Genomic DNA, 13,276 nt, shown 5'->3' on the forward strand with positions numbered 1-13,276 from the left:
CTTCGCTGGACTCTCTCCAATTTATCCACATCCTTCTTGAAGTGTGGGGCCCAAAACTGGACACAGTACTCCAGATGAGGCCTCACCAATGTCGAATAGAGGGGAACGATCACGTCCCTCGATCTGCTCGCTATGCCCCTACTTATACATCCCAAAATGCCATTGGCCTTCTTGGCAACAAGGGCACACTGCTGACTCATATCCCTTCTTGGTCTAAGGGTCTGATGCTCAGTTCAGTCTGATCCAAAGCCAACTGAAGTCATTCAGAGTCTTTTCATAGACTTCAGCCCTACAGTGGTTTGACAATAGTTAATTTGTATGAAAAATGAAAGGACACCTAATCTTAATGGAACATCATGAAAGAGAGACATGGCTAGGAATCTTTTGTGAAGGATGTAACTATCTGACCTTAACTGCCTATGAGTGTTCAATGCCCACCTCTTCAATAAATCCACAAACTGTTATTTTCTTCTCTCTACTTTGCCCAGTGCTGTTTTAACCTGGACTGCAAATATCAAGGCATGTCTGGTGGAATTGTGGTAAGACAAGTAGCCTTAAAGGGATTCAAAAATCCATCAAAACTAGGGTCTGATCTAGTGCCCGTTCACATTAACACTGAGAGAGAAAAAGTGGTCCAGTGGTTACAATGCAGACTTATGACTCAGAAAGTCTCGATTCAAGTCTCTGCACCTCCCCAGACTCCCTGGGTGGTCTCAGGTCCCTACTTGTACACTGGGGTTAATAGCACATCCCTCCCTCATCGGGGTGTTGTGAGAATAAACATATTAAAAATTGTGAGGTCCTCGGAGGGGTGCTCCAAGTTAGATGGATACAGGTTGCTCTAACTTTCACCAGGGGCTGATTTGGCCCTGGTAGGCCCCAGGATCAATGGAGGGGAAGGGTGGCATAATGTTATCTATACCCCCCTTTTCTCTGGTACTCCACATTGTGCTCAGTTGGAAATGTTCCTCATCATTACTCAAGAAATATTTTGCCCTAGAAACTTCAAACTTGATTTAGTATCATGCCCCTAGCAAGGAGTGGTGCCTTTGACTAGTTTTGGAGGTACAAGGGAATTATTTCATTATTGATAGTTTCTGCACACTAACTGAAGTCGACATGGCAGATACCCGCTTTTAGGAGGGCTTTGCCTATTTTATAAAATGTGCATTGGCATCCTGCATGCTTTACAAAGTGTTCATGGTCTTGCAGGATCAGTCCTGTGGGTGCTAAACTTGTAATGAGAAACCCATTAGCGCTGATGCAAAGAGCATCACTGAAGGCACCAGATACTGGGTATGTCTACACAGAAACTGCAAAGTTGTCATTTCTAGCTCAAACCAATCTGATCAAACTAGCGTGCCAAAAGTAGCAGTGTAGCCATGGCAGCAGTGAGATGGGCTAGTTGCCCCAAATACAATCCCATCCTTTACCCTAGATATGTACTTGGGTAGGAACCCCCTCTTACCACTTGTGCTGCCCCTGCATGTACCCTACTATTTTTAGCATGTCAGCTCTCAGCAAGCTACCGTGGGTATGTCTCCCGGAGCTGGTAATTGCACTTTCCAGCTCTGCCGTAGATATACCTTCAGAGCTGATGGAAAGGCAGAATTTCCAACCCGTTGGAAATGACGATATTTCTCAATTTGTATTCACCTTAAATAGGGCTGAAAAATGTAAGTACTGAAATTTTTTTTTGCTAAGTGGAAACTTAAGAAACTCTTTGCTTTGAAAATGACAAAAATGTTTGTTTTGGGTCAACATTAACCACCGTGTCCACCTGAGCTGCCGCTGTATCTCTCAGGAGTTATTGTGGGTTTCCCAGGCCCCACTTCTCCCCTATGGGCCTGGCTCCCAGGCAGACTATATTTCCTGTGATGCGCCACAGCAGCTCAGCTATAGGGAGAGAGAGATGGAAGGCATTGTCCCTTAGGATTCCTAGCCCCAGACAGAGAAGGATGTCCCAGATATGGAAGGGCCATATGGCAAGTTCTGAGATAATGTACTTTCTAGGAGATTGCATGCACAAGTGAGTCACCAAATGTCGCAGTTCAAATAACCCCATTCACTCACCTTAGCTTGGTCAGATTAACCCATCACTGGGCCCTAGGCAAACATATGCTTCTGGGTCCCTACCTTCTAATATGAATAAAAGCAATCAGTGGATAAATGGCAGAAAGGGAAAAAATACACGTCAGTTGATGTCCCCTCTCATTCATGCCACTGCAATAAATTCCCATCCCTGACTGTTCACTGACTGCTGTTGGAGAAGGAAGCAGTTTGGTGACCCAGTGCCCTCCTCTCTCCTCAGCCCTGTCAGCAATAGCAAAGTGACACTCAGCAGTCCGCAAGAACTGTCTCTGCCCACTCGGCCGCCGGGGCAAATGTCCACACAAAATGAAAGAACTCCACTGGCTTGAGTGAGGGGCATTGGTTCCTGATGCACAGAGTTGCAATAGCATTCCAGTTTGGCCCAGCTGCCCTCCATTATGGCTGGGCCAAATCTGAGTGGTGTGCAGTCTTGGGTACCACATTGCAATGCCTCTCGCTCAAGCAAGCACAGTTCTTTCAGATCAGTTGAAAATCTGCATTGGGAAAAAAATAAACAAAACCCCACTACCATCTTGGGGCCTGCTCCCTCCACAGATTTGAGCCCCAGGCACATGCCTAGTTTGCCTGTGTGTTAATCTGGCCCTGCTCCTTCGTTTTGTTCTCTCCTTTGCCTTTTTTGTTTTCATTTATTTCCTCTCCAGTTATTCTCTCATCTGTTTCCACTGCCACCTCCATTTCTTTCTCTTCCCCTCATCACATTTCTTCTCTCTCTTTCATCTTCTTCCTGCCCTGAGAAGCTCACTGTTAGGGGCTGGGATCATATCATCAGAGCTAGCGCCACCTCCCCCACTTCACCACACACCCGATTTACTCTGACATCCTTCCCTCTCAGTGGAATTGTGACATCAGAGGGAGGCCAGCCAGTCACCACCCTCCCTTTGCTCTTATTTCTTGGCTCCACTACCTATCCCTCCTCCTATTCCCATTCCTTTGTCTCTTCCTAGTCCGTGGTCATGTTCATTAAAATTCATTAACATTCTTAAATCTTTCTTTGTATTAAATCTAATTTTGAGCACCATGTATGCACTTGGAACAATATGATTTCAATGACACCTTGCCCAACCGCATCAGAGGAGGACTATAGAAGTAATTTATGGCATATAAAAGCAGACAACAGATCATTAAAGCATAGGATTATTATTATAATTATGAAGGAAAAAGCGTTTTTTATTCTTAGTGTGTGATACAAATAAGCAATCAACCACAGATCCTTCTGGGTCAGTATTGATTTCAGAAAGGAGAAAAAATACACAATAGAACAAGAATACAGGAAAAATCTAAAACCTCATGGAGGCAACAATTTAAAGGATTTCAAAGGCTGTTTTCATAAGCCTTTTGGGACTGAAATGTAGCATATTGATTAAACTTCTGGAGCAGCTAAAGGCAGCTTCAGCGTAGCTAATTAAAACTGAGATGCCCCGATGCCCCTTCTACTTGTTTTACCAAGCTTCAGTCTGTCAAATCAATTAATATTCCCAGCCCTGACTGAAGCAGCAAGTCTGTTTATCATCTGATATATCGATTGATTTATTGATTAATTTTAAATAATTAACTGGTTTGTCCTCTGAAACTGAATCTTGTGTCCCCAAAAATCTCCTACGGGAGAATGTGTCAAAATGTAGAACATTAATGCAGAATGGGAGAAATCACAGATATGCGTTGACTGAACAATAAAAAGAATTGAGTTCCCAATAACAGAGTGTGTTTAATGTTCAGCTATTTAAATAATGCTCCATTGACTGGATAAAGGAAAAAGCATTCTTTCTTGATCTGGATTCCTTGTCTTAAATTCTCTCCACTTTTGTACGGACTGTTCTGATTTTTCAGGCTGTCCTTTTCTGGCATGCTGAACTGGCTACATCTAGGATACGCTCTGCTGGGATCTTATCCAGGACCATGAGAAATCACCAGTAGAGCCATGCAAATAATTGATTTTTCAAGTCTCTGTCTGAACCAATTTTATTTAAAGTTTGTTTTGTGTCAAACTGAAATGACAATGGGGGGGGGGGATAAACAAAATGAAAAAACAGAATACATTGCTTTCAGGTTGACCTAAACATTTAACTCGACTTGAAATTATGTGTTTCCTTTCATTTGGGGGGTTTTTTTCTTCTTTTTTTTTTTAAATTGCATTTAGGCAAAGTTTGAAATGAAACTGCATTTTGGAGCAAAAAATCAAAAGTTTAATTTCAAAAATCTCAAAATGCAACATTTTGACTTTTGCTAAATAGTTTTTTGGTTTATTTTTAGCCAAAACTATTTTCTGAATTCAACACACATTCGTGACTAGTTTTGGTCAACGCAAAACTGCATTTTCTGCAAGTAAAATACTCAGCTGAACATTTTTGCCCAGCTCTAAACACCAGTACACAGGAACAGTTGCCATTCTCCAACTGACCCTTTTCTTGTGGCATTAAGGAGAACTTTCACAGCTTTGCAAAAGCGAGCACATTGGTATAAAATGCAATTTACTCTCTTGATCATTTCACATTCTCTTTGCTAGTCTCCTATATTTAAATTGGTGAGGAAGGGTGTTCTTGAGGTGAAGGCACTGGTAGGACTCAGATCTGGGTTCAGTTTGTCTGTCACAGACTCCCTGTGTGACCTTGGTCACATCACTTAATTCTCTCTGTGCATCAATACCTCATCTGTAAAATGGGGATAATAGTAGCACTTCCTCTCTCCCTTCCCTTTGTCTGCCTTGTCTATTGAGCTGTCAGCACTTTTGGCCACAGACCATCTCACTGTGGATCTGTACAGCAGTAGCAAAATGGGGGGCCTAATTAGTTGGTGCTGTGATGCACTATCGGAATATAAATAATCATTTAAAATGGAACTTTATCACATGCAACTCAGTGTCATATGTCAAGTGTCCTCTATGACCAATATGATGGATTTCAAGGCACTGTTATATTTGGGTTGGTTTAACAATGAGGCTGAGGTGTAGGAGCAGCAGAAGCTGCCTCAAAGCAGGGGGCACTAGCAGCTGAACCATGGCCACTAGCCAAACCATGGCCCTACCCCTTGTGATACCCCTCCCTCCCCCCCGAGGCTCCATCCTCATACCAAACCTTCTCCCAGGTCCCCACCCTTGCACTGCCTCTTCCCTGGAGGCCTTGCCCCCCACTTGCTCCTCTCCACCCTGTCCCCACATCACTTGCCCTTTTAAAAGTGATGTGGCCATGACCCCCTGCCCCCACTCATTCCAGAACCTCTGCTGAGGTGCCAGGTTTCCCTGAGAGCCCTCTCTCTGTCTCCTGAGAGAAGGAGAATTATTAGCCAGAATAAGCCCTGCACCAGTGAGATGAGTCTTGTGTACAGTAGTTTAGAGTGCATATTATTTGCCTGTCCGACTAACCCAAGATAAAACCAGACTCAACAGAACAGTGCTGGCAGGGGCTGATGCACTGACGACATAGAAACTGTGACAAGCTTCAGGGAATCTTCTCACCACAATCAGAGACACACACAGCACTGTCTCTACTTTTGCTGTTTCTGAAGACAGCATTTCTCTCTAGGGCCCCCAGTGGTAGATATGTCCCATCTGCTATGCCATTATGGTTTGATAGTATACCATGTTTTGCAATTGTTTGCCTCTATGCACAAGGAAGGGGATGTGACATTCCTCACCATGGTAAGTTCTCAGGCAGCTGACTGACTGGTTCTTATTGTACTCCCTGTGGTCCATGGAAAGAATCAAGTAGCTAGTATGTCCAGTGCTGTGTGGGGACCCTGATGAGCATTGAGAGGAACAGACACTGCTTCTGTCACTCATCCTCTCCAGGTCCCCCTTCAGCTCATCACATTGGTACATGATGGTTTCAGAGGTGAACCTGGATTTCTGGATTACCTGTTTTTCTGTAAACTGAGGAAGTTCCTTCATGGCCATACACCCTGACTGGAGGCTATGAGGAGAGCTGGTCAGAAGTTTGTTGACTAAAAGTATTTCCCCCCTAGAAAATGCAGATTCATCAAAACTGGAACCCTTCACAGGAACAGGTTGGTTTTGACCAACTTTTCGACTCAAAATGTACGGCAAAAAAAGTTTTAAAAATTGTCAAAGTGTTGCATTTAAACATTTTTCAAAACAAAAAATTGAGTTTCCTGGCTGCCAAAGAACTTTTCATTTTAAAATTGTAGCTAATTATTGAAACAAAACATGATTGACCCAAATGTATATTTTGCTTAGTGTGTGAAAATGTTTACAATTGTGTCTTTTCATCCTGATTCTCGACATCTCAGAAATGTTCCTGGGAGGGGAACACCCATTCCCACCCAGCTCTGGATATGAGCATCTCCTCTATTTCTGAACCCAGGCCAGTCTTGTGCTCCTCCAACAAGGCCTCATAATAAGTCACCCCAGCATGCTTGGGTGTTGTCCCATAGCACAGGGAATAATTGCAAGGTGGGAGGAGAGCGAGTGAGCAAGCTGGTTCTATGAGTGAGCTCCTTTCTCCTCCTCCCAAAGCCACCCAACAGTACCATAGCCTATGCTTATACCATGAAGAGTGTCTGTTTGTGGGAGACCTAAACAGGCTTTGGATCAGGCCCTAATCTTGGTTAAATGGAAACCCTGAGAACCATGATAAATTGTTCAAAGCCTAGATTTTAATTCAATCCATCACACAAACAGGAGAAGGAACAGGAAAGATGACTTGACTCAAAGTGGTCCTACCTCCTTCTAGAAATATGTCACTGAAAGCCCATTAACACAAAGAAGTGCAGAGATGAGAAACTAAGAACGGGGGGTCATGTGACTGCTGACATACTATACGGAGGTGTTTTGAGACTTCTCTAAAGCAGAGAGTCTTAAACACTTTCAGTGTGGACCACAGCTTAGAGAGATTGCCCCATGGCGAACAAATCCTCTGCCTCACAAGTGTATGGACCACCTCTCCTGCCAGTTACATTACATCCCATGGTCAGTGTAGCTATTGCACATGCAGCAATGTACTGTTGGGAAAGTTTCTACATTTTTTACCAGTTGTCTAATGTCAATAAATGGTTTGTCCTTTCCAGAAAAGGAAAGCCCACCATCTACTTGGTTTCACCAGCCCCACCCATCTGTTCTTGTCCCCCAGCTAGAAACAAGGAGATGGCACTAGCATCAAGTGATAATTGCAGTGTTTTAGTGGGATGCAGGGAGACATGCATGGGGGAAATGTGGGTCTCTACACCTGGGAATAATGAATGCCTGAGTCATAATCCTGATCATGACACTGGCTCTTTTTATAGCCTTGGATGATTCACTGTGATAGGACAGGGGGGAAAAAGAACGATGCAGTCATTAGGCTGCATAGCAGAAGCGGGAAGTAACACTCTCCCTACACAGGTCTGATGCCATTGCTGTACCTGAGACAGATCAGCTGCACCTGGAATATTGCATTCTGTTTTGGCCATCTGATTACCAGACAGAAAATGACAAATTGGAAGGATTTCAGAGAAGAGTTGCAGAAATGATTAGGTGCTGTACTATGATTTATGAGGAAAGATGAAAAGAGCTAAATGTATGAGCATGGCCAGGAACTACAGAGCAGCTTACAAATGTTTAAAGGAGGTAAACACCAGGGAGGGAGAGGGATTTATTGGTGTGCATAGGAGTATAACTAGCAGTAATGGATGAAGTTAAGAAAGGGAAAACACAGGCTGAATATCTGGAAACACTTCCTGGCAGTGGGATATATTACCCTGCAAAATAGCATCCCAAAGGGAAGGGATGGAAGTGCCATCCCCTAGTACACAAAACCAGATTGAATTAATCATTAGAAAATGTGCTGTAGGGAACAATCCCTGCACTGGTAGTGGGATGGTAAGGATGAGTTAAAACAGTGATTCTCATCCTGGGATCTCTAACAGGAGCTAACCAGAACCCTCCTGACACTTAACATGGGAAGGACCAGGCACCCTGAGAGCAGCAGGATTTTCCTATCTCTGACTTCTGACTGTATGACTCCAGTCTAGGGACAGCTCAATGTTTGACCGGGGGGTCCCATTTGGGCCAGATCCTCAGCTGGTGTAAACTGAGCTGCTCTATTGAAGTCACTTCACAAACACAGGATCTGGCCCTGTTATTTTTCCTGAACTGGTTTGCCTGTTCTTAGGCTAGGCCCATTTAGAATCAGGCAGAGTTGGGGCTGGGGGGAGGGGAGGTAATTGACCCTCAGCCACTTCTGAGGGTTAGTAGAAAACAGACAGACAAGCAAGCAAAAAAAGGTATGGCACACTCTCCATTCTCCCCTCATTTCTGCCCTGGGACTAGGACACAAATCATAATTCACCCTGTGTTTGTCCCTCACTCACAACCACTGCAATTATCCCTGCAATTATCCCCCAAGACATGGCAATTAATAAAAGCACAACATAAACAAAGTCCAGGAACACAAAGGGAAGGGGACTCAGAACAGTGTGTAAACAGGAATGACAGCCCCAAATGCAGGGAAACACAAAGCATTGTTAATTACTGCTCCTGCTACAGCCTGGTAATTTGCTGATACCACAGCCTTCCAGCACAGCCCCTGTGATCTGCCTAATAATTGCTGTGATTCTTGTAACAAGCCAGAAGAGAAAGGCAAAAGAGCTCTTTTCTCTTTCCTTCTCCCCTTTTCTTTTAATCTTTAATCATGGCAGCCACAAAGGTCAAGTGTTTTCTTCCTTAACTTCCAGATTTGTGGTTCAAGCAAGCTTGAAGCTCTTTGGTATTTAGGAGTGAGAGAGGGGGTTGGGATATAGAGGAGTGGGGGAGATCTGCCTCAGGAATTTCAAGACAGATAGGACCCTCTCAGATGGAGGATGAAAGTGATTTGTGGATGGCTCTGGCATTGCCCTGACTGGAAGAGCTAGTCAACTTACTAATGAGGTCAGGTAAAGAGTATGGGAGGCCTGCAGTGCCGTTTGGCAGAGTCCTGCAGGATTTCTGTCCAACTAGCAGATGCTCTAATGTGAGAGCTGGTTGGAATATTTTGCACAAAAGGTTCCCCCCCTTCATTTAAAATTAGCCTTTCTAAAAGAAAAAGTTTGCAAGAGAAATCAGTGTTGAATTTTCCATTTCACAAAATTCTGCAATATTCTGATAGATATTTTTATTGGAATTTTGTCAGCCTGTTTATCACAATCATTTTCTAAATCATCAGAACAGGCATTCACAGAAGACCTGGCTTTCTGTAAGAAAACATGATTTTTGCTAAATGAAACATTTGGAGAATGAAGTGATTTTCCCATTCAATCCAAATGTTGGTAAAAAATATTGTGGAAAATTTTACCAGAATGCATCCATCCAATTTTGACATTACTTCTTTAACAAAATCATTTCATGATTCCCCCCCCCCCCCCCCCCACAGCCCTGCAATGAGCTCCACTCCAAAGAGCACAAAGAGCCCTCTGATCATCATCTTTATTATGGATATTACCTTATCACTAAGGAGTCCCAGGTAGGGATCAGGAATCCCCTGTGCTAGGTGTAGTAAAGACACAGAACAAAAAGACAGCTGAGAATTCCTTGGAATTTGTGCCAGTTCCCTGGCCAGCTGGGGCTGCTGTCATGTTTTTCCCTTTCCTTGTGGGACACAATTTTAAAAAGTCTCCTTCTCCACTCTTCATCATGGGTCATTGATGTGACTCCCTATGTCATGCAGTAGGCAGCGGCTGGCAAATGACTCTAGGAGTCTATAGGCATTGTGGGTAAGTGACATGTTGGCTTCCGACAGGGTGCTGCAGCACCTTTCAGTGCTGAAGCACGCTGGCTGGACAATGCATGGGGGTCACCAGCAGCCATGCTCCAAAGTTACAGTGGTGTACCAGTAGAAAACAGGACCTGGAAGGAGGCTGAGGGTTAGCAAATTTCCAAAATATAGAGGGAGGCACTGGACACTGGGATGTTTTGGAAAATGTGGGAAGGATAAAATCCTGCTGGCAAAACCAGAAGATAAATCACTTGACCATCAGACCATGAACTGCTTAGTTGCCCAGGCTAGATCCTCAGCTGGTGAACTCCCTGTGATGGGTTCCCCCATGGGGTGCCACCTGGAACTGAGGTATCACTGAGCCCCTCCTGACCCACCAGCCTGGGCCCTCTTTTACACTGTACTGCTGGGACAAGCTGCCAAGCCCTCTCCACTCTGCATTTTCACCAGCACCCATACAGCTAGAGACACACCCAGCTGCAGTTACATGCTGATGCTCTAACCAGCCCCTGCATGGGGAGGCTCCAGCTAGGGCACCTCCCAGTTCCTAAGGTATGCCCCCCCCCAGATACAATTTTGGGTCTACCATCTTGTGCTGTACAGGGAACTGTACAGCACAAACTCATGAAATTCACCCCCTCCTTCAATGTGGAAAGGAATATGCAACAACTTTCTGCCCTGAATTATGACTCCCACACACTGGTTTTAGATTAAAAACAAGTTTATTAACTAAAAAATAGATTAAGTGATAAGGGATAGCAAACAGATCAAAGCAGATTACCTAGCCAAACACAAAAAAAAATGCAAACTAAGCTTAATATACTACATAGATCAGACATGAATAGCAAATTCTCACCTTAAGTGATGATACAAGCAGCTTCAGATTCTTAAGTGGCAAGCTTCACTTGCTTACAGCTTGGAATCCCCAGGTGTTCCATTCACAGGCTAAAAATTCTTTTAGCCTGGGTCCAGCACGTCCCCCAGTTCAGTCTTTGTTCCTCAGGTGTTTCCAGTAGTCTTGGGTATGGGAATCTGTGAAAAGAACCACAATGTCACTCCCCTGCCTTATATAGCTTTTGCATATGGCAGGAACCCTTTGTTTCAAAGCTTGGTTCCCACACCAGTCAGTAGGAAAAACACTGAGATCCCAAGATGGAGACCAGCACCAGGTGACCTAGTCACCTGTCCCAGTAGTGTCACAGTAGCCATTCCTCAGAGGCTGTCTGTAGCATCCTCAGGAGGGGGAGAAGTTTCTCCTATTGTTCTCCCTAATGGCTCATTCAATTGAATGGTCCCTTCCCAACCATCTAGACTGCCTAGTGGGCATTGCCCAGGAATAGCTACTGGTGAGATAGTCAATATTCATAACTTTGGATATGAAAATGATACATGAATACTAATAGAATAATCATATTCAGAAAATTTTAACCTTTCCAACACCTCACATGCCTTATCTTGCATAAAATACATCATAATCATATCACTGTGAAGAATATAGGGTCCAGTGTCACATTCCCACAGAGCTATGCTGATGTACACTAGCTGTCTGCCTCAGGACCTGTGCATATCTTCCCTGACCCTCCACTCCCACCATCTTGATGCACTTTACACCTGACCCCAGGAAGCCTCCCTGCTGCACTGTTTGGGGAAGTACCACCCACACAAGTTGGATCTTCAGTGTGTGGATGTCACAGGATCAGTCAGTCTGGATGGGCAAAGGTTGTGACATTAATCCTAGCATTCAAACATTCTTGCAGAAGTGGTATCGCTATTCACTAGCTGTGATGGGGTTTGACTCACCACTGCGGTGCCTTCTGCTGGCCGTCCTGGGAATTAGTTCAGGGTTGCCAGTGCACCCTCCTCAGGTGGCATCTTGCCCATCATCCCTCCTGTCCCTACATCCAGGACCTGTGTTGCTCCCTGGACTGCATCATCCTCTTCTGGACACAGCCTTCTGGCTCTGCCTCACTCAGTTCTTTCCCTCCTCTGGGGGGACCAACAGTCCTCAGTCCAATCTGCAGTCCAGGTTCTAGCCACTCGTCTCCAGGTCAGACTGCAGTCCATGAACTGGTCACTTCCCTCAGTGGCCAGTGGGGGCAAAATTGTGGGGGGAGCCCAGGCCTGCTCACTACTCTGAGCCCTGACCCAGGGATCCTATAGCCAGCGGCCATGTACTGCCCCTTCTCCAGCTCTGCCATCTCCTTCCCTAGGCCTGGGCTGTGGGGAACTGGCATCTCCTCTACCCTTGTATCAGGACCTCAGTTTGGCAGCCAGCCTAGAGTTTTCTCATACTCTGCTGACCTTGCCCAGCACTGCTCGGTCCATGGTGCTCCAGCCCTCTAATCAGCCAGTCGTCCTCCCTCCAACTCCAGGGAATGACTACCCCTGCTTTGTTCAACAGTCCCTTCTTATATGGGCCATCCTGGCCCAGATTTGACTCCTCCAATACAGCTTCCCCTAATTGGCTGGTACTACAAGCCTTTTCCTTATTGGCTGCATCCAGTGCAGCCTCCCCTGGGATGCTTTAACCCCTTACATACCAATGAGGGGCAAATGCCCCATCACTAGCCCTTCACTGAAGCAAGGCCTTGTAATATAGGCTAAGGGTATTTCTGTGAAAGGGCAGAGTATAAGGCATATGAGAAACACCAGTCCATTTCTTTTCTCTAGCCTATATAGATCCCCACCAACTGGCATTGCACCAATCATGTTTTCCAAGGTCTGCAGAACATTCACACTTATGCAACCCTTGTGGGGCATAATATGAGACCATTGGCATGACACCAGCTAATCTGCAACCTCATTCAAAGAGGGAGTTGTGCTTCAGAGTAGAGGTAAGAATGAGTATGCATCCAAGAGACATCAGAAGCATGACGACTCCAGTAACTGTTTGGAAGAGAGGCAAGTATGCAACATCTCTTGAGGAAGGAACAGTCTTCTGAATTTTTTTGGCCCATCTTCTATTAATGATGGAGTCTGGGTTGACCATAAAAGATCTGTAATGAACATAGGAGACAGATCAGTTAGTGACTTCCAATCATAATGTAGTGCCCAACACAGGAAACAAATGGCCTCCTAATTTTTAAGGAGTTGCTTATCTCCACTCATGGATGAATCTTTAGTGACAAGGGATCACTAGGATCAATTGTTTGGCTGTCTGCTGGTAGCATAACGTTATTTAGATTATTTAATATCTCAGTGTGACAGACTTGTAGCTCATAAGGCCAAAAGAGGCTATTTGTATCACCCAGTCTGAGCTCCCCAAAATTTGAAGGACTGCTCAACATCTCATTTCCAGAAACTCCTTTTGTGACCTGTCCTTGGAAACCTGAAGGGATGGCACCTCAATCTTGAAAGGCTATTCCCTGTCAAATTGCTGTTACAGTTAAGAGCAACTTTAATATGTATGCTAATCTTTTCTTTCCTCGGCTTTTAGCTGTTACCACTCCCTGTACTACATTTTGAGAGGGGAAAATTCTTCATTT

Source organism: Lepidochelys kempii, chromosome 9 (genome assembly GCF_965140285.1).
Source record: "Lepidochelys kempii isolate rLepKem1 chromosome 9, rLepKem1.hap1, whole genome shotgun sequence".
Taxonomy (NCBI): Eukaryota; Metazoa; Chordata; order Testudines; family Cheloniidae; genus Lepidochelys; species Lepidochelys kempii.